The sequence below is a fragment of the Podarcis bocagei genome, assembly GCF_964188305.1.
Source record: "Podarcis bocagei genome assembly, chromosome: 11".
NCBI lineage: Eukaryota > Metazoa > Chordata > Lepidosauria > Squamata > Lacertidae > Podarcis > Podarcis bocagei.
Genome location: NC_138136.1, coordinates 50367755 through 50385809, shown reverse-complemented (window position 1 = coordinate 50385809; position 18055 = coordinate 50367755). Strand labels below are relative to the sequence as shown.

At 44.5% G+C, this 18055-nt stretch overlaps 1 protein-coding gene and 1 long non-coding RNA gene across 10 annotated transcripts in view; one reads left to right on the top strand and one right to left on the bottom strand.

Annotated features, from left to right (window-relative positions):
* Positions 1-11896, bottom strand: LOC308597385. Its single transcript, XR_014012912.1, has 5 exons — positions 11764-11896; positions 11212-11407; positions 6959-7055; positions 2693-2909; positions 1-2017 (listed from the first exon to the last, which is right to left on the bottom strand). It is a non-coding gene; the product is annotated as an uncharacterized lncRNA (long non-coding RNA).
* ZNF532 (zinc finger protein 532) overlaps positions 11842-18055 on the top strand; it is a 51074-nt gene continuing 44860 nt past the window's right edge. The window contains exons 1-2 of one of the 9 annotated variants that reach the window (XM_081212662.1): positions 15096-15232; positions 16144-16271. The gene's annotated coding sequence lies outside the window, so the exon portion shown is untranslated. Of the gene's footprint in view, positions 11964-12904; positions 13013-15095; positions 15233-15381; positions 15624-16143; positions 16272-16731; positions 16976-17519; positions 17628-17805; positions 18033-18055 lie in introns of those variants that run through there. The other 8 variants (XM_081212664.1, XM_081212659.1, XM_081212668.1 and 5 more) reach the window with 8 other exon arrangements.

Here is an 18055-nt window from a genome sequence, read left to right as displayed (position 1 = left end):
TTAATGACTAAGAACGTGTTTTGTTTTAATTAGAAGTTTCTTATACTGTGTATCACGAAATATTAAGACGTTTTATAACAATTAAGCAATAATAAATCAAACAATACAACAAGAGCACTTAAAAAACCAAAAACCCTGAGTAATTGACCATATGTTTATGAGATACTGATAACACCCTTCCTCCTGTTTTCTCAAATCTTAAAAAACCTTTTCTTTCTGCTGAAACCTCCCAGATCCATCAGATTCCCCCCCCCCACTTCGCATGACTTTTCTTTTATACAGCCACTCTTCAAAAAATAATTAACACACGATGCAGCCAAAGCTAATCATTTTATGCTCCATGGAATTCAAGGAAGATAATTAAAGATGGGGGTGTCATCCAATGAAGCTGAATGGTGGGGGGCCATAGGACAGGTAAGAGGAAGTACAGTGCATTGTAAAACTATGGAATTTGGGGGTTGTTTTGAGGGGGGGTTGTAGCTGGGGGGCTTTCCGTATCTTTATTTTAGATCTTGTGATTTATGAGGAAATTGTTCAGTTTGTGTATTTTTTTAATCTTTTATTTATTGTTTATGTCTACTTTTGTTATGTTGTAGTTAGGCATTTTTTCTCCCATATTGTAAGCCGCCTTGAGCATGGTTTGAACTGTGGAAAGGCAACATGCAAATAAAATTATGCATTATATGTAAAATTTGCTGCCACATTGTGATGGCTACCGAGTTGGGTGGCTTTAAAATGGGCAGCAACAACAGCGGCAAGAATTATATTAGCACAAGCTTGGAAGACAGAAGAAATACCAACGAAAGAACAATGGCAAGGGAAACTTACGGAATATGCAGAACTGGCAAAATTAACAGATAAATTACATGAAAAGGATAACAAAGATTTTAAAAGAGAATGGGAACCATTTACTACATATATGAAGAGACAACATAAAGAATTGGACTCACTGGCAGGCTTTGAATAAACAAACACAATTGTATATAACAAAAAGTAAGACTATTGGGAAATTTTTGGGAAACACACAGGGAGAGTAATATGGAAATAAAACAAAATGGGAATTATGAGGGAAGTCCAGGGGAGGGAGGGGGGGAATATGGAAAATTGTTAGAGAAATGTTAGAGGATGTATACATGGAAAAACAAAACAAAACAAAAATTCAAAATAAAATGGGATTAGGCAAATCCATGAAGGGTCATCATCAAATAGCTACTAGCCAAGACGGCTGTATATTAATTCCGGTGCCAGAGGAACATGCTTCCGAATGATAAGTCTATGGAGCAACACTGCTATTGTTCTCATGACTTCCTGGGTGGCCTCTGTTTGGCCACTGCACTAAACACAATGCTGATCTGGATGGGTGTTAAGTTTGATCCAGCAGGGATCTCCTGGGAGGTGTGCCGAAAAATAACAATACCAATTCTGAGACACAAAGTACAAATGTGGTTATTCCTAAACTTTTCCACTAGAGGGTACTCATTCCACATTAATTATACCAGAAAGTAAATATACGTTCTGAACTTCCAAATCTCTTGCAATTGCTCCCAAACCTATAGTCCGTAAAACCTCATCAGGTGCCCCGTGTGCACATTAAATATCCATGCTGATTTTTATTGCAGCTTATTGAGTCTTTCATTTCTTATAAGAAACATTGGGATGTGGGTGGCAATGTGGTCTAAGCCACTGAGCCTCTTGGGCTTGCTGATCAGAAGGTTGGCGGTTCGAATCCCCACAACGAAGTGAGCTCCTGTTGCTCTGTCCCAGCTCCTACCTACCTAGCAGTTTGAAAGCACGCCAGTGCAAGTAGATAAATAGGTATCACTGTGGCGGGAAGGTAAACGGCGTTTCCGTGCGCTCTGTTTTCCATCATAGTGTTCCGTTGCACCAGAAGCAGTTTAGTCATGCTGGTCACATGACCCGGAAAGCTGTCTGTGGACAAACGCCGGCTCCCTCGGCCTGAAACCGAGATGAGCGCCGCAACCCCATAGCTGCCTTTGACCGTCCAGGGGTCCTTTACCTTTAAAGAAATAAAAGGTGTGATGAAAAATACAATGAAAAAATCATATAGTATCTAGCACAGAGCAATACAATTGCCACAATTGGTAGGGGGGAAATAATTAAGTGGGCCATCACAAACATCAGCAGTTTTATGTGGGGATATTCCAAACTTGATCTATTCCATTGGTCTTGGTGGAAGGCCCCTCCCCATGTGCCATTTTAGGCAATCGTGGCTGGTGTTCTTTGGGATTTGTAGGACAGAAGACAGGGAACTTGACAGTAGCTGGAGCCAGAGTGAATGACAGGGAGGGTCAATAAATACTTGTTTTGTCCCCATCCTTGTCAGGAACAAGCTGGCAGGATTTATATTTTAAATTTCTTTGTATACTGCCCTGAAATCCATTTTTTTGGGTTGAGTGGTTAGTAAAATAAATGGATAGTAAAAGTGTTACCAGTTACCTGTCTTCCTTGCATGCATATACCAGCAGAGCTACTACAGTGATGTTTAAGGTGCATTTTGAGCTACTGTGCAATTAATTAGCTAGCTCCTAGATGTCGCTGTTCTACACACTTGGAAGAAACACTTCCTCAGCTGTGATCAGTTCTATTATTTTCTTGGTTTAATTTCCCCTGCTTCCCCCCCCCCCCAAACACACACACAGGATAGAAATGGAATAATCTATTATTTACACACCACGAGCTTTTTAAAGAGTTTGGAGAGAAATATCCAATTAGTTTGCACAATGTCAGCCCAGCAGTTCCCGAAAGACTGCAATCTATGGTTTTCCTCTTCTTTTTTCTGGGATGTGGTTAGATCCTTATTCACATTGGGGGCCGGGGAAATTCATTCAAAATTAATCTTCACCAGGAGAAGACAGTGGCAGAGAATCATCACTTCATGGCATTTTTTCCTGTTTGGGGGACAAAAGGGAAAGGAAAGATGAAGTACTATTGAGCAAACCACAGTTTTATGGGGCTTGGCCAACTTTTTCGCTATTCTAATGGACAATACCAGTGATCTTCAACTTGCCCAGGCCAGACACCCACCATGCCTGGAATATGGGACCCACTTTCACATATCCACTTTTGATTTCTTCATAATAGCACTAACAAGGCACATTATTCATCCTAAAATGAAAATTCAGAGAGTTCATAGTGTTACCTTAGCACTGCTACTAAATGAAAATCAGTGGGGTCTTTTTGTTTTTAAAGATCCAAGTGTCCCTATTTTGCAGGAATAGTCCTAGATTTACAGAAGCCGTCCCTGCTTCTGGGGACGGATTTACAGAAGCCGTCTCCAGAATTTCCTGCTTTTCCTTAGGACATCTGCGAAATGTTGGAGGGTATGGTTATGCAACACCTGAGCCAACCTTTAGAAGACATCTGAGGGCAGCCCAGTATAATGAAGGTTTTAAAAAATGTTTTACTATGTTTTTATATACAGTCGTACCTTGGTTGTCAAACGGAATCCATTCTGGAAGCCCGTTTGACTTCCAAAAACCAAGGCACGGCTTCAGATTGGCTGCAGGAGCTTCCTGCAGCCAATTGAAAGCCGCATCAGACATTAGGGTTCCAAAGAACGTATGCAAACCGGAACTCTCACTTCCAGGTTTGTGGTGTTCGGTAGCCAAAACATTTGAGTCGCAAGGCATTGGGGATCCAAGGTATGACTGTATGTTGGAAGGTGCCCAGAATGGCTAGGGCAGCCCAGTCAGATGGGTGGGGTATATATAAAATAATAATAATAATAATAATAATAATAATAATAATAATAATAATAATAATAGGACATCCCTATTTTCATTGGAGAAATGTTGGAGGCCTTGCACACATATTCAGCATGTGTAAATGGCTGTTGCCTGTATTTATTGCTAAATGTAAATTTTAAAATTAGAAAGTGCCTTGAGGACCCATATAGCAATGGAGACGAGGATAAATTTGACCTGAACAAAGGTTCCCCACTGCTGCCCATATATTTTCAGCTGGCAAAATCACCCGACGGCTTTAGCATCATGTGGGCTTGGCTGTAGAGAGATGACATGCCATTAATATAAATGATACACTCAGCAACCTGTATGTAGAGTTCAATGCCAACCGTTTCCCTTTATGTTTCCATGCAGGTGAGCATACAGGGCTTAAATAGCTGATGACAGTGCCATCTGCAAAAGGCTAACGGCACGCTTATTAATCAGTACGAGCTGCTATTTAATCAGGCGTGTGTGCAATGAATTATTCAGCGGTGACCGGCATATCTTTAATACATATTAAGAGAAGCAAAACCGCACATCTGGTACAACAAAGAGATGTGGAGAAACTGGCATTTTCAAGTTTTCCTAAGCGGATGAGCCTGATTAGACAAGGCATTAATTGTGTGTGCACTTAACACCCGCCGAATTTGAGTCATACGTTCAAAGGCCAGGTAATTGTCCTTGAAGAGCTTGTTCCGGCAAAGTTTGATTGTAGAGCTAAAGGTATCGAAGGAATCGAAATGATACAATGTGAAGTTTGGGTGGTGGGGAGCAGCAGAGTGAAATCTCGTTTCTAAAATTGCCACCACACTCCTGCACTCATGTTTCCACCTCAGAAATTCGCCCTTGAACACTGGTTTCGCAGTTTGAGGGTGTGGATTGCGTCCAATGTTATTCATTCCCCAGAGTAGACCCATTGAAATTAATGGACACAAGCATTGCTTCTTTGGTTTAAAAAAATGAGGTGCCAGTATTCATACCCTGAGAAAAGGGCCGAGGGGGCCAGCACAAAATGGCTGCCACAGGGAGCAAAAAAGAGGTGATAGTATTCTGTACTGATGAATACCAACCATGACAAAAAAGCATCAAACATGACTAACAGAGGTCCATTAATACTTTGAGCAGAATGTATTTGGATACAAAACCCTGTTTCACAATGAGAAACATTCCCTATCTTCTTAGGAATGTTGGAAGGTATGAAGCAACAGGGGAAAAATGTAATTTTGTGAGAGAGCTTTTTCTATAGGCCAGAGCTGGCTCCAGCATTAGGTAAAATGAGTTGGCTGCCTCAGGCAGATGATTTTGGCTGTTGCGAAAGGGAAACATAAACTTTTTCCTGCCAGGGAGGGGGAGAGCACTTGAGTGGTCTTTGGCTTTGACCAGCCGTGAGCGCTACCCACCTTGACTTGAGGGTGGGCACCATTAGCTGCTTGGTCTCAGGAAACAAATGTCCTGGGACAGTCCTGAGTGGAGCTGGAATGTCTGTTCCCGGCACAATTAAATGCAGGGCTGGCTCTACTATTAGGCAGTTCCAACCCACTGGCTGTTCCTCCAAAGTCCTCGGCCAAGCACCTCTGTTGCAGACTAGAGTTGTGCATGTCACACGGCCTGCTCTGCAACCCTTAAATGTGCCTGCTATCTTCAGGTTTCCTGGAGGATATTGTGCTACCTTCCTGTTAGCGGATTTGTAGTAAGATCCAGTTGAAATTCAGTGTAGGAAGCTCAAGCTTGAAGAACTCCTGGCTAAGTGAGATTGCACAGACACCCTCCTTACTAATCTTCAGGTGTGTGACTAATAATTTCTTGCTCATTTTAAGGTAATCTTTCGTTTTGTGATATTGTTTTGCCATTTCATTTTGTGTGTGGTTTGGTTTTCTGTACACCACATGGAAATGTCCATGATTAAGTAGTATATAAATGTCTTATCTGCCAGTACAATTGACTTCTGCACATGGATTTGAGTTGTGTGTGTTCTCTTCTCCTTAGCCTCAGGCAGCAAAATGCCTTGGGCCAGTCCAGTCTATCATTCGGCAACTCTAAGGTTTGCTGTTAGCTGTTACAGCAGGCTTCCTTAACCTCAGCCCTCCAGATGTTTTTGGCCTACAACTCCCATGATCCCTAGCTAGCAGGACCAGTGGTCAGGGATGATGGGAATTGTAGTCTCAAAACATCTGGAGGGCCGAGGTTGAGGAAGCCTGTATTACCGTATATCAGAGTCCTGCCCATTTTGTTTTCAGGGACCAAGATCAGAACTCTAGAGCAGTAGTGTTCAAACTTCCTACATTGAGGGAACCCATGTACACATCAACTCATCTGCCAAGGGACCCTTGAATATATGTCACAGAACCTCTGCTCATTCAGAGAATATTTTAGCATTTAGTTCCCAAATTCCCCCCTCCATGGATGACTCGAGATTTCCAAGGGCCATAGAATCATAGAATTGTAGAGTTGGGACCCTGAGGACCACTGCAGTGCAGGACTACTGGGATCGAAACCGCAACCTTGGCATTATCAGCACCATGCTCTAACCAAACGCGGCTGACCACTTAATGATTTTTCTGCCTATTTTGTTGTTGTTTAGTCGTTTAGTCGTGTCAGACTCTTCATGACCCCATGGACCAGAGCACGCCAGGCACTCCTGTCTTCCACTGCCTCCTGCAGTTTGGTCAAACTCATGCTGGTGGCTTCGAGAACACTGTCCAACCATCTCGTCCTCTGTCGTCCCCTTCTCCTTGTGCCCTCAATATTTCTGCCTATTACTGTATAGCAATCACAATGCACCATGCTAGATGGTTTTAAACTGCAAATTTTTTTATTGCTGCTTTTATTTGTTACATGCTGTATTTTATTGTATTCCAAATAATTCAAATCTTAATGCAATAAAATGCAGTGTTAAGAAATAATGGCAGCAATTAAAATACAGTTAAAAATCAATATTAACTAAGCTGATGGATGTGCCATATTGTCTTCACCACAAATCCACAGACATGTTGAAAACCACCTGAACGAAGATTGGCCCATGGACCGCAATTTGGGAAAATCTGTCCTGGTGTGCACATTCTGTTCAAAGCACTGGCCAAACCTTTTTGGTCTCACTGCCACCGCAAATGTACTGGGAGTTCATCCTAAAAAGGATTGGTCATGTTTGTGATCCACTTTTCTGTTGTTATGAAACTTTGCTCCATAGAGTTCTTGGCTCACCTCACACTTACGCACTGAACAGCTCTAGGTTGGTACTTCATGTCTTCACACTATACCCTTTGAAGGGGGAGATCGGTAGTTAAGGGCAATCTTGTCTTTTTCCGAAATCTTAGAAAGTAATACAAAGCACATTAAAAATCATATTAAAGGCCTCTCACAAACAGTAGTGAATATATTGCTTAAGTTTGTAAATAATAACACAACGCTGATCGCTTTGGGAACATGCCTCAAGTTAGCAATTAAGCTTCTAGTCTACTGCTGTTTTAATAAAAGTTTTAAAGATGCTTGATAGAAATATTTTTGACTTCCAGGTAAAATTTAATGAAACATACACGTTTGTTAGTCCACCAAAAATGCGGGGGCAGATGAGGTGAGGGTTTTCTTTCTAAAATACAGCTTCGAGAAAGGCGCTGTCACTGATAAACTTGTGCGTTTATCTGACATACTGAAACGGGAAAATTTAAGGGTTTGGTTGTCTAAAGACTCCTTTTTAAGAATTGTTTTAATTTAGAGTTCAAATGGACAACAATATGCTCATTTATTTCACCTTCCAAAAGGGCTCCGTTCCCAAGGGAAAGATAAAGGATCCCTAGGTGGTTAAATCCAATCGAATTTGACTATGGGGTGTGGCACTCATCTCTGCTTTCAGGCCGAGGGAGCCTGTCTTGTTATAAGAATTTAAGGTCTCAAATATATAAATTAAATGTTCATAAATGTATCAGACAAACACATACATAAATATATAAACCACATGTCTGAAACAGTACAGGAAATCAGTCCTGAAACCATTTTGACTCTCCCAAATTGACCTCAAATGTTTCTCTGCAAGGAGGAAGGAAATGGGAAAACCTCCCCATTGTCTCTTTGCTCACAAATCCTGTCTTAAGGGCGTATCTCTGTATGAAAAGAATCATAGAATCATAGAGTTGGAAGAGACCACAAGGGCCATCGAGTCCAACCCCCTGCCAAGCAGGAAACACCATCAGAGCACTCCTGACATATGGTTGTCAAGCCTCTGCTTAAAGACTTCCAAAGTAGGAGACTCCACCACACTCCTTGGCAGCAAATTCCACTGCCGAACAACTCTTACTGTCAGGAAGTTCTTCCTAATGTTTAGGTGGAATCTTCTTTCTTGTAGTTTGGATCCATTGCTCCGTGTCCGCTTCTCTGGAGCAGCAGAAAAACAACCTTTCTCCCTCCTCTATGTGACATCCTTTTCTATATTTGAACATGGCTATCATATCACCCCTTAACCTCCTCTTCTCCAGGCTAAACATGCCCAGCTCCCTTAGCCGTTCCTCATAAGGCATCGTTTCCAGGCCTTTGACCGTTTTGGTTGCCCTCCTCTGGACACGTTCCAGTTTGTCAGTGTCCTTCTTGAATTGTGGTGCCCAGAACTGGACACAGTACTCCAGGTGTGGTCTGACCAGAGCAGAATACAGTGGCATTATTACTTCCCTTGATCTAGATGCTATACTCCTATTGATGCAGCCCAGAATTGCATTGGCTTTTTTAGCTGCCGCGTCACACTGTTGGCTCATGTCAAGTTTGTGGTCAACCAAGACTCCTAGATCCTTTTCACATGTACTGCTCTCAAGCCAAGTGTCACCCATCTTGTATTTGTGCCTCTCATTTTTTTTGCCCAAGTGCAATACTTTACATTTCTCCCTGTTAAAATTCATCTTGTTTGTTTTTGCCCAGTTCTCTAATCTGTCAAGGTCGTTTTGAAGTGTGATCCTGTCCTCTGGGGTGTTAGCCACCCCCTCCCAGAATAGGGTGAGCCTGTGACCTGGATTCAGGAACTGAGTATTTACCATCACAAAAGAATGGCCAGACTGCCTAAGTAATGCAATCAATGACCATTATCAGATCCTGGCACACAGAATTTCTGCTGTAGACCGCCCTTTCAGTAATGTATGTATGATGTATTGGGGGGTGGTCTTGGGCTACAGGGTGGGCAATTTCAAAAGTATATAAGAGCTTGCACATCAATGTTCTGGGTTCTTTCTCCCTCCTGCATGTGATGAGTGAGCACCTTGTTGCAAGATCAGGCTTACTAGCTGCTTTGCTTCTCAATATTCTCTGGTTGGCCTGTTATTTTCTCCTACCAATAGGGAACCCACTTAACGACGCTATACAGGTTCTTGGATACCCCATAAGGGAAAAAGGGAAGATTTTGTTTACAGCAGCCTGCAGACAGCTTTTCTGGGTCATGTGGCCAGCATGACTAAACCACTTCTGGTGCAATGGGACACCACGTTGGACACAGAAATGCCGTTTACCTTCCCACCGCAGCAGTACCTATTTATCTACTCATGGTGGTTTGCTTTCGAACTGCTAGGTTGGCAGGAGCTGGGACAAAGCATCGGGAGCTCGCCCCATCACACCGATCTGAACTGCTGACCTTACCCAAGTATTCCTAATGGTCGCATTGGGTCTGATGGAGTCTCATAATAATTAGGTATTGATAGAGAAACAGCTTTGAGTAGAATATGGTCTTAACTCAAGAGGTGGGGAACCAGAGACCCTTCAAACGCCCGTCATTCCCAGCCAGCATTTCCCTCTACTGCATGTGCAGTGACCACCTTCTTGCACTGGACCCACATTGATCTCACCCCAATGCGCCAGAGCCTATCTTCACATGCAGAAAATATCCCTAACTCACTGAAGTTTTGAGACTGACCAGCTCCAATTTTCAGATGCAAATTTGCTGTTAGCAAAGTGGTAAGCACATGCTTTTACATGTAGACAGTCCCAGCGTCAATCTTCAGCTTCTCTATTAAGAAGGGTCAGGCTACAGGAAAGAACCCTCTCTGCCTGATCCCCTGGAAAGCTGCTAAATAGGACAATATTGGGCAAAATTGGCAAATATGGCGACCCGATGCATGGCTATAGCCAGGATTTTTGTTAAGGGGGGCAGGCCTTTTTTAGAGGGGGGCAGAACCTGTTTGCTATGTATTTGTATTGAATTTTATTGATGGGGGCAGCTGCTCCCCTGTCACTCCCCCCCAACACACACCCATGGCCTGATGCTAGGAATTTTCCTTGGCTCCTAACACATGGTATGCATGCAAATATGCCCCCAAGAGAGAGAGAAGAAAATGCACCTATAGAAAGAGGGGGTGCGAAATGGGCACTGCATTTATGCTATGGAAAAACAGGCAATGCAGTTCCCAGAACAAAAAAGGTGTTGACATGCAGATTAATTGCAAAAGCACTGAAAACTGCTGTGATGCATAGTTGAGGGATGCTGCTGCTTTGTCAGTTAAGAAAACCTAATTTTCCAAGAATACAGATGCTTATCAGAGAAGTAGTCAAGAGACTCACTTGAGAATGGGCCAAGAAAATAAAGGGGAAATTGTTTCCTTGCCTCCATGGTGCAGAGTTGAAAAAAATATCTGTGTACATGTGTGTGTGTGGGGGGGGGGGTTAAATCAAGGGTTTAAAATGTCTTCTGTTTTTATTGAGCCACATGAATTATGCTCCCAAACAAAGACATCCTTATGATTTTAACACTGGCACATTTGCTGTATAAAGCAAGGTAAGTGTGAACCAAGATAAACCCGCCGCAGAAGCAGGTTGTTAGCAGCAGCTTAATGTGGACACGCCAGTAAAATTACAGTGGTACCTCGCAAGACGAATGCCTCGCAAGACGAAAGAGTTTTCCGTTTTTTGAGTCATTCCGCAAGACGAATTTCCCTATGGGCTTGCTTCGCAAGACGAAACGTCTTGCGAGTTTGTTTCCTTTTTCTTAAAGCCGCTAATAGCTGCTAAGCCGCTAATAGCCGTGCTTCGCAAGACGAAAAAACCGCAAGGCGAAGAGACTCGCGGAACGGATTAATTTCGTCTTGCGAGGCACCACTGTAGAACCAGTGGTGGGCTAGCTCACATACATTATTCTTCTGCCCTTATTCCTCAAGACTTCTTCATGAGGCCCAAACTAGGGATGAAGCAAAACCTGCTTCCATTTTCTGCTTCGCCATCCGTATTTGCTCCCATACCAGATTGTTATTTTACTCTTTACACTAGACAGAGCCTTTTAAAAACAGGGCACAACTGCCCCCCCAAACCCCTGAGAATATCAGTCTGAGGAAAATCCATCATTCTTTGTTCACCTGAATTATATATCCATGTTTGTTATGTACGTGGATGTGTGTGTGTCTATCTATCTCACCTGTCTTCCAACCTAAGGTATAAAATATAAAATTATTCAGATTTATACTACACAGGCATGTCAGACACACACATTTTAATTGAGCTTTACCTCAAGGAAAGTGGGTGGAGGGGAGGGGGGGAACCTCTTTACTTTTGTTTCCTTGTCAGCCCAACTCCGGCCTGCTCAATCTAGTTTCCTGAGGAAGGTTGCAAAACGCAACCAGCATCGCAATCCCTGCACATTGCAGCCTTTTCGCAGGTCCCTTTTTTTCTTCACCTCAGGAGCCTCGCCTTTTCTTCCTTGCCTGTAATTAAAACATGCCAGGGGAGGGGAATGGCTTTTAACTCCTTTCTCCACAAGAGGGAACCCCTGATTTCTAAAGTGGGGGTGGGGGTGGGAGAGAAGCTTCTAGAGACGAACCACCAATAAAAGGGGGAAAAAATAAATTCCTTCCTTCTCTCCCCCCTCGCCTCCGTTTTCTTCACACTCTGGTGACAAGTTTTAAATTGAATCCACAGGGGAGATCTCTTCCACCTACCCAACCCCAGCCATCCCTCCATCCCTTTTTCCAAGCCACAGAGGCACCCCCCACCCCCACCTTTCCCCCCTCCTAGTCCTTGCAAGAGCCTCGCGCGCGCTCTCCCCCTCTGCCTGCCTTGCCTGCCATTATGTGCAACCATCTTTTTTAAAGCCAGGCCTCTCTCGCTCTCGCTCTCTCTCCTCTCTGCAGGCTCCTCTTGGCAAAGGAGAGAGAGCAGTGAGCTCTTAAACATGTCTGCCTGAAAGCACCCCTTGCAGGAACAGCCCCTCCCCGGGTGGCAGCACACTGGCCTCTTGCCCAAGGCTACCAGCAGCAGCAGGTCTGTTTGCATGGGGGTGTGAGCAGTTTGCATGCGGTGCGGGGAGAGCCGGGGAGAGAGAGAGAGAGGAAAAAAAAGGAGAGAGGCGGTGGTTTTTTTTTGGTGGCGATGATGATGATGATGATGGTGCTGATTTCCCTTCCTTGCCTCTTTTCTTTCCCACCCTGGTGGGGCCTCTGCCTGATGCACCTCCCACGGGAGAACCCTTAAAAAAAATAAATACACAGGACAAGCTATTTCAACACCCTCTCTCTCCCTCCCGCCTCGATATTTGCAGGAGCTTGCAAGGGAAGGAAAATCCAAAAGCAGCAAACGCTTGGTTCCTCTCCGGAGCAGCCGCTGCAGCTCCTACGCGGCATGGAAAGGAGGAACCGTCCTGGCCGGGTGGTGGTGAAGCGAGGCGAAGCTGCAGAGCACTTGCAGCAGCCGCGCGGGAGAAGCTAGGGAAGGAAGCCGGCGCTTGCCAGGCAGGAAGGCCGCTGGAGCCTTTCTGCAGCCCGGGAGCTCGCAAGGCGCCTGCTGCTGCAGCAGCCGCCGGAGATTAGGCCTCTGCCGCGCGCTGCAGACCCGGGAGAAGGGATTGCTGCCGGGGGCATCTTGGAGCTGGCCTGCATCGCCAAGCCATGGGAGGGAGGCCTTCTCCTGGCTAAATTTCAAACGCCGTTGTGTGCTTTTTAAAAATAAATAAAGCGTGTGTGCTTAAACAGCCCCCCCCTTTAAAGTGCTTTCTTTGCAGCCGGATATGGGGCCAAGCGATTTTCCTGGGGAGGGCCTTTCTTTGTGTGTCTCTTAACATTAAATGCATTAGGAGGCCATGTCTGCTTCCCCCCCCTGCCCCATGCACACAGTCCGTAAGTGGGTATTTCTTGCGTGCCCGCAGGAGACTGCAGCACAATGGCCTCTTCCATGTATACCTTCTGGGCCTCTTTTGTTTTTCCAAAACTGGCGCAGCCTCCTGCTCTCGCCCGCGGCGCCCTTCCTGGGCCTCTTGGTGCAACGCAGGCCTGCGCGCTTTTACTCAGGATTTCTGCAGTGGCGCTTACTCCCAGGTAATGGGTGCGTAACTTTCGCAGCCCCAATTAGAGTGGAGCTGGATTGAAAAGACCCAGAGGCCAGGAATCGTTGTCTTGCTGTCAGATGGGGCCACTGGGTGAGGTCGCTCACACCTTGAAGGCATCCTTTAGTAAATAGGAACAAGAAAGGTTGCTGTGTTGGTCCATAAAGGCGAGGAGGAGTGGGGAGGTGCAGATCCACAGCTGAGCAACGTTTGGGTTGGATCCAACCCAAAAGTGTGCCACCCAATGAAGTTAATTCCCAGCTATGGATTTTGGAGTTCTTGGTAAACATGATTTTCTTGCAGCAAGGGGTAGTAAATCTTACTCACTGAATGTTGCACCAGTATGGGAGTAGCGAAAGCTATGTTACTTATGCTTGCTTCGGAAGGGGGTAGGTTTTCAGTGTCCCTGTGCTGCCAAGATAACAAAATGGCCTCTCCTCTGTAGAGATCTTAGGACTATTGGTTAGCTGCTTTATACTAGGCTAGACTTATTTGTCCGTCTAGACCTGCCCAGTCTGCTCCCCAGCAAAAGCCTTTCACATCACCTGCTACCTAAACTGGAGATGCCAGGGACCTTCTGCACGCAAAATGTGTGGTTTGCTACTGAGCTGTGGCCCTGCACCTAGGAACAATGGCGAGGGACTTTTGAGCGAGGGGTGGCGGCATGTGACAGAGTATGGAAGGAGATGAGGAAGCATGTGGTAGAGAAAATGTGGGTAGGACCCACGTTGTTGAGAAGAAAGTGGGGGTGGGTGATAGTGAGATGGTATCAGGAGGATCCTAGCCTGATCAGGTCTTCCGGTGGTTGGGCAATGCAGAATTCCATATCTTCCCAGTACGGAAGCAGCCAAGCTGTTATAGTCAGAAATAGGGAAATTACCCTATTTCCCTATTTTATATTATAAGATAAGATAAGATAATGAAGCTGTAATTATGTCAGGATGGTGGAGACTCCTGTATTTGTTCGCAAACCAAGTCAATGGTGGTTGCTCTGTTCTAGGGTTGGCAATAAGCTATTAAGTAAATTTGAGCCTTCTGCCCTGTCCTGGATGGGGCACCAGTGACCCACCCGATGATGTTGGACTCCAACCTCATCATCCCTGCTTGTTGACCATACTGGCTGGGAATGATGGGAAATGGAGTCCCAACAGCTCAGCTTCCCCATCCCGGATTGAATGAAATGGCCTAATCCTTTAAAAAGCCTATGCAAATACAAACACAAACAAAGAAACTGGTAAAAATGGTTTTGAATTACCCTCATGGGTAATTCAGATGTTGTTGGTTTCCCATCTGCCCCAGTCAGAAGGACCAGTAGCAATGGATGATGGGAGATGTAGTCCAGCAGTAGTTTGAAATGATCGAACTTGCCCCCCTAAGGTTGTTAAAGGCAGAGGTTGGAGCCTGTGTCCAGGGGACGTGTGGAAAACCATGGTTTGGTGTTGCACTTTATGCCACAGCATCCCTCATTGGTCCATTAGGGTGAATGGGGCACTGCCTCCACCAACCTGAATCGGCTCTCAAGCCAGCCCACTCCTGCCTACCTGCCGGTTGTGATTTCTCCTCCTTAGCCTCACGGTTGACCTTGTAGACCTCAACGGGCAGGAGGATGAAGGCAGAACTAGAATAGGTTGGGTCTCTGCCTTCGGTTCCCTGCCTTCCACTCCGCCAACCCCAGTGGACTCCATCATCCATTTGCAAAGGATAGACAGCTCTTCATGAGGATGGAGATGTTGGTAGGTGAGGGAAAGGTCTTGATCTTCAATCACCTTCTAGTGAGAGGGGGGGGGGGAGAGACCCTGTCTCCACAAGGCCAGGGTTTTAGATATGTGTTGCTGTAACCAGCAGGGTGGGATGAACAGACCCATAATAAGCAGTGTTGGACCGGGGCAGAGGATTCCTTTCAGTCTCCCCAAACATTGCAAGGACGGGTTGGTTTCTGAGTCAGGAAGCCTTGCTTTGAAGATGCCCTGGTGAAGAGGGCAGTAAGAGAAGCGATGGCTCTCATTAGAAGCATCTTATTCTCTTGGGGAGCCGCGATTTGGGGGAGGGGGGGGGACTCTGCTTGGCAGCAGCCACCCTCTTGCTCTTCTGTCCGAGAATCCTTTGTGCAGCAAAAGGAGATCCTGTGGGGATTTCTTTTTATTTTTATTGCGGTCTCTCTCTTGTTAGCTACAGACACACACACAGCTTTTCGGCCAGGTTTCTGGGGGAGGTAAGTTGTGGAGGAAGACGAAAAGAGGAGGCTGGGGTTGTGTGATACTGTTGTGTGCTTGTGTAGGGGGGGGAAAGGGGGTCTGCGATTGAAAACAGGAGGGCACCCAGGGCAGAAATTGCCCTTGCACCAGAGAAGAAAACAACCCGAGTCCCTCTGATTTTCAGGGACTTGTTGGCAACTCAGCGAGGGTTGCCATAGCTTTTTATGTAGGGTGACCAGAACCGGCTGAAACTGGTTTGAGGCAGATCAGCTCCTGAACACAATGCAGTCATTGAGCTACTACAGTGGGAGAGCTTCCTCCCTCCATGGCAGCCAAAAGCAGAGGATCTTGCAGAAAGATACCATCCCATAACAATATGTGAATGCACACTTTAGACACACAGCACTGGTATGTGGCTACTGTAATAGTCATAAAGGATTCTGTGTATCTGTGTACATATTTTCAGTAACTGAGATTACTTTTGGCTGGTTCATGCCTTTTTATCTCCTTTTTTTTTGGTTTGCTTTTGCTGAAGTAATGGGCAAGAACTGAGATTTATCACCCTTTTTGTAAAGGAGAAAAAATGGTTTGCTTTGCTAGGTGGCACACTTGGATATGTAGGTGTTGGGTTGTGGTGTTTTTTGTTTTTTCCAGCTGCACAAAATAATAAAAAAAATGGATTGAAAGATTTGTATTTCTATGCTTGTGAGTCAGGATTGCTGCTTTTGCATGCTGTTTTGTATTTGCAGGGTGCTGCTGTCGTTTCTTTTCAGGAAAGAAAATAGCATTATTAAGTCTATATGTCTCTCTGTGTGTTGTGTCACTGTTAAAGGCCAAGAGGGAACCCTGTGTGTTGTTGTAGAATTGCTCATGAAAGCATTTTCAAAAGAGGCTTAAAAAGCATTCTCTCTTCTTTTTCTCCTTGCAGGCCTATTGATTGGGGCTGCCTTTAACCCTTTCAGGTTTGCAGTGGCTATGCATCTGTGGTTGCATAGCTGATCATTGGCATTAAAAAAACCCAAAACAAAAATCTTGTCACAGGCCAAGGTACACAAGGTGAGCTATGGTATTATTTGACTATGATCACAATGGCATTGAGGAACATGTATGCAGAGCCTGAATGCAGTTTTGTGGTTGCACACCCAGGCACCTTGGTGGAAAAAAAGCAGTGGTCTAAATTGGGCGAAGGAACGCAATTAAATTTGTCCAGATTTAATAGGATTAAAGCTATGGTTTATATTGATAGCCAGGCTAACAGTACTGCATTTGTTTGGTGTACAGTACCTTAAAGGCAGGAATTCTCTTTCCTCTGCTGATTCATAAAAGAACAGGCCCCTGTATGACAATCATAAATCATGGACCACATGGTAGAGGGCTGTTTTGCATTACTGGCCCATTGAACTTTTATAATTTTCCATCTAATCATCAAAAAAGTGATGATTTCTTATGTCCTTCCGCTTTCGGCCAAACTAAATAACCTTGTTCCTTTTCCTTCTTTCTCGTGTTTTTTTTTTTTTTTTTTGAGAGGTAAGGGAAAGGAGTTTTTGAGGCAGACATTGAGTGTGTGTACAAATGCCAGATAAGCTATGCATTTTGCTTACTAAATTGTATTGTAAATGGAAGCTTTTGCAGTCCAACAGAGAGGATGCTTTTTTTAAAGGTTTTGTGTAGAACTCCAGTGGATTACTAGTAGCATGAATTACAATACTCGAGAATTAATTACATACAAATAGGAAACCGGATGGACAGTGCATCAGCTGGTAAGGAATGTCTCCTCCTGACTCAAAGCTTCAGAGCATTAGATAATGGATAAGATTTGTTTTCCTTCCTTAAAAAATGAATGTGTGCTTGGATTAGAGCAGGCATTTTGCATCTTCTGCTGAAGCTGGGAGACTCAAGAGAAAGGGAGCGGGGGAGGTAGGAGAAAGCAATAATGAATGTGGCAAAAGGAAGAACAAAGGCTCTCAGAGATTATATTGGAGCACTAAACATTTCTTTGCCTTTGGGGGTTCTGTGGCTAGAAAACTCTGACTTCCTAAAACAGGAAATTGTCAGGAACGCTGGAATTTTTACGTGCATTATGATGTTTCTGAAAATCCAGCCTGCCCTAGGTGGCAGCTGGTATTATAAATCTGCAGTCATGGGAAAAAAAGAAAAGGGGGGGGGGGATGTGCGGAGAGAAGGAACCCAAATAAAGATGGAGGATAAACAGTAGGATGAAAAAAATTGTCCTGATCTAGTTTGAAATTTAGGTTGTCCATTGTATTCAAGCGGAATAAAGTAGACCTTGGGAGTATTTTGATTGGGTAAGTTCCATGGAGGCTGGTGACAGGCAAGGTTGGCTGCATTTAGAGGGTGACACAAGCATTAAGGAACCTCTTTATTTCCTGATTGTGCAGCAGATGACATAAGGTATTTAAGGAATAAATTGCAGTGTATTGAAAGTTGCATGTGGTCTCTTAAGCCTGCAGACATTTGATATGGAGGCTTTTTAAAAAAAACAAAAAAACCCACCAGGTATACTGTTTTGTGCGTCTCAGATCTGACAGGGCATTAAATAGCTTGCATGGCTGGGGGTGGGGAGAGGGACAACTGTGCTGTGATTCCATTTTTGTGCGTTGAATTTAATGTCAGTATACAGTGGTTCGGTGGTTGGGCTGTAGATAATGCTGTTTTAGGCAGCACCAGCCCATGTAACATAATGGGGAGAATATGGATGGCTAGTCTGCATTTGGGTCTTTCTCCTCCCTAGGGTCAGCTGAGATCCCTGGGGTTACATGAGATCACCTTTCTGCTTTGTAAGGTTTTTATAAAACTGTAAGTACTAACACTTCATTTTG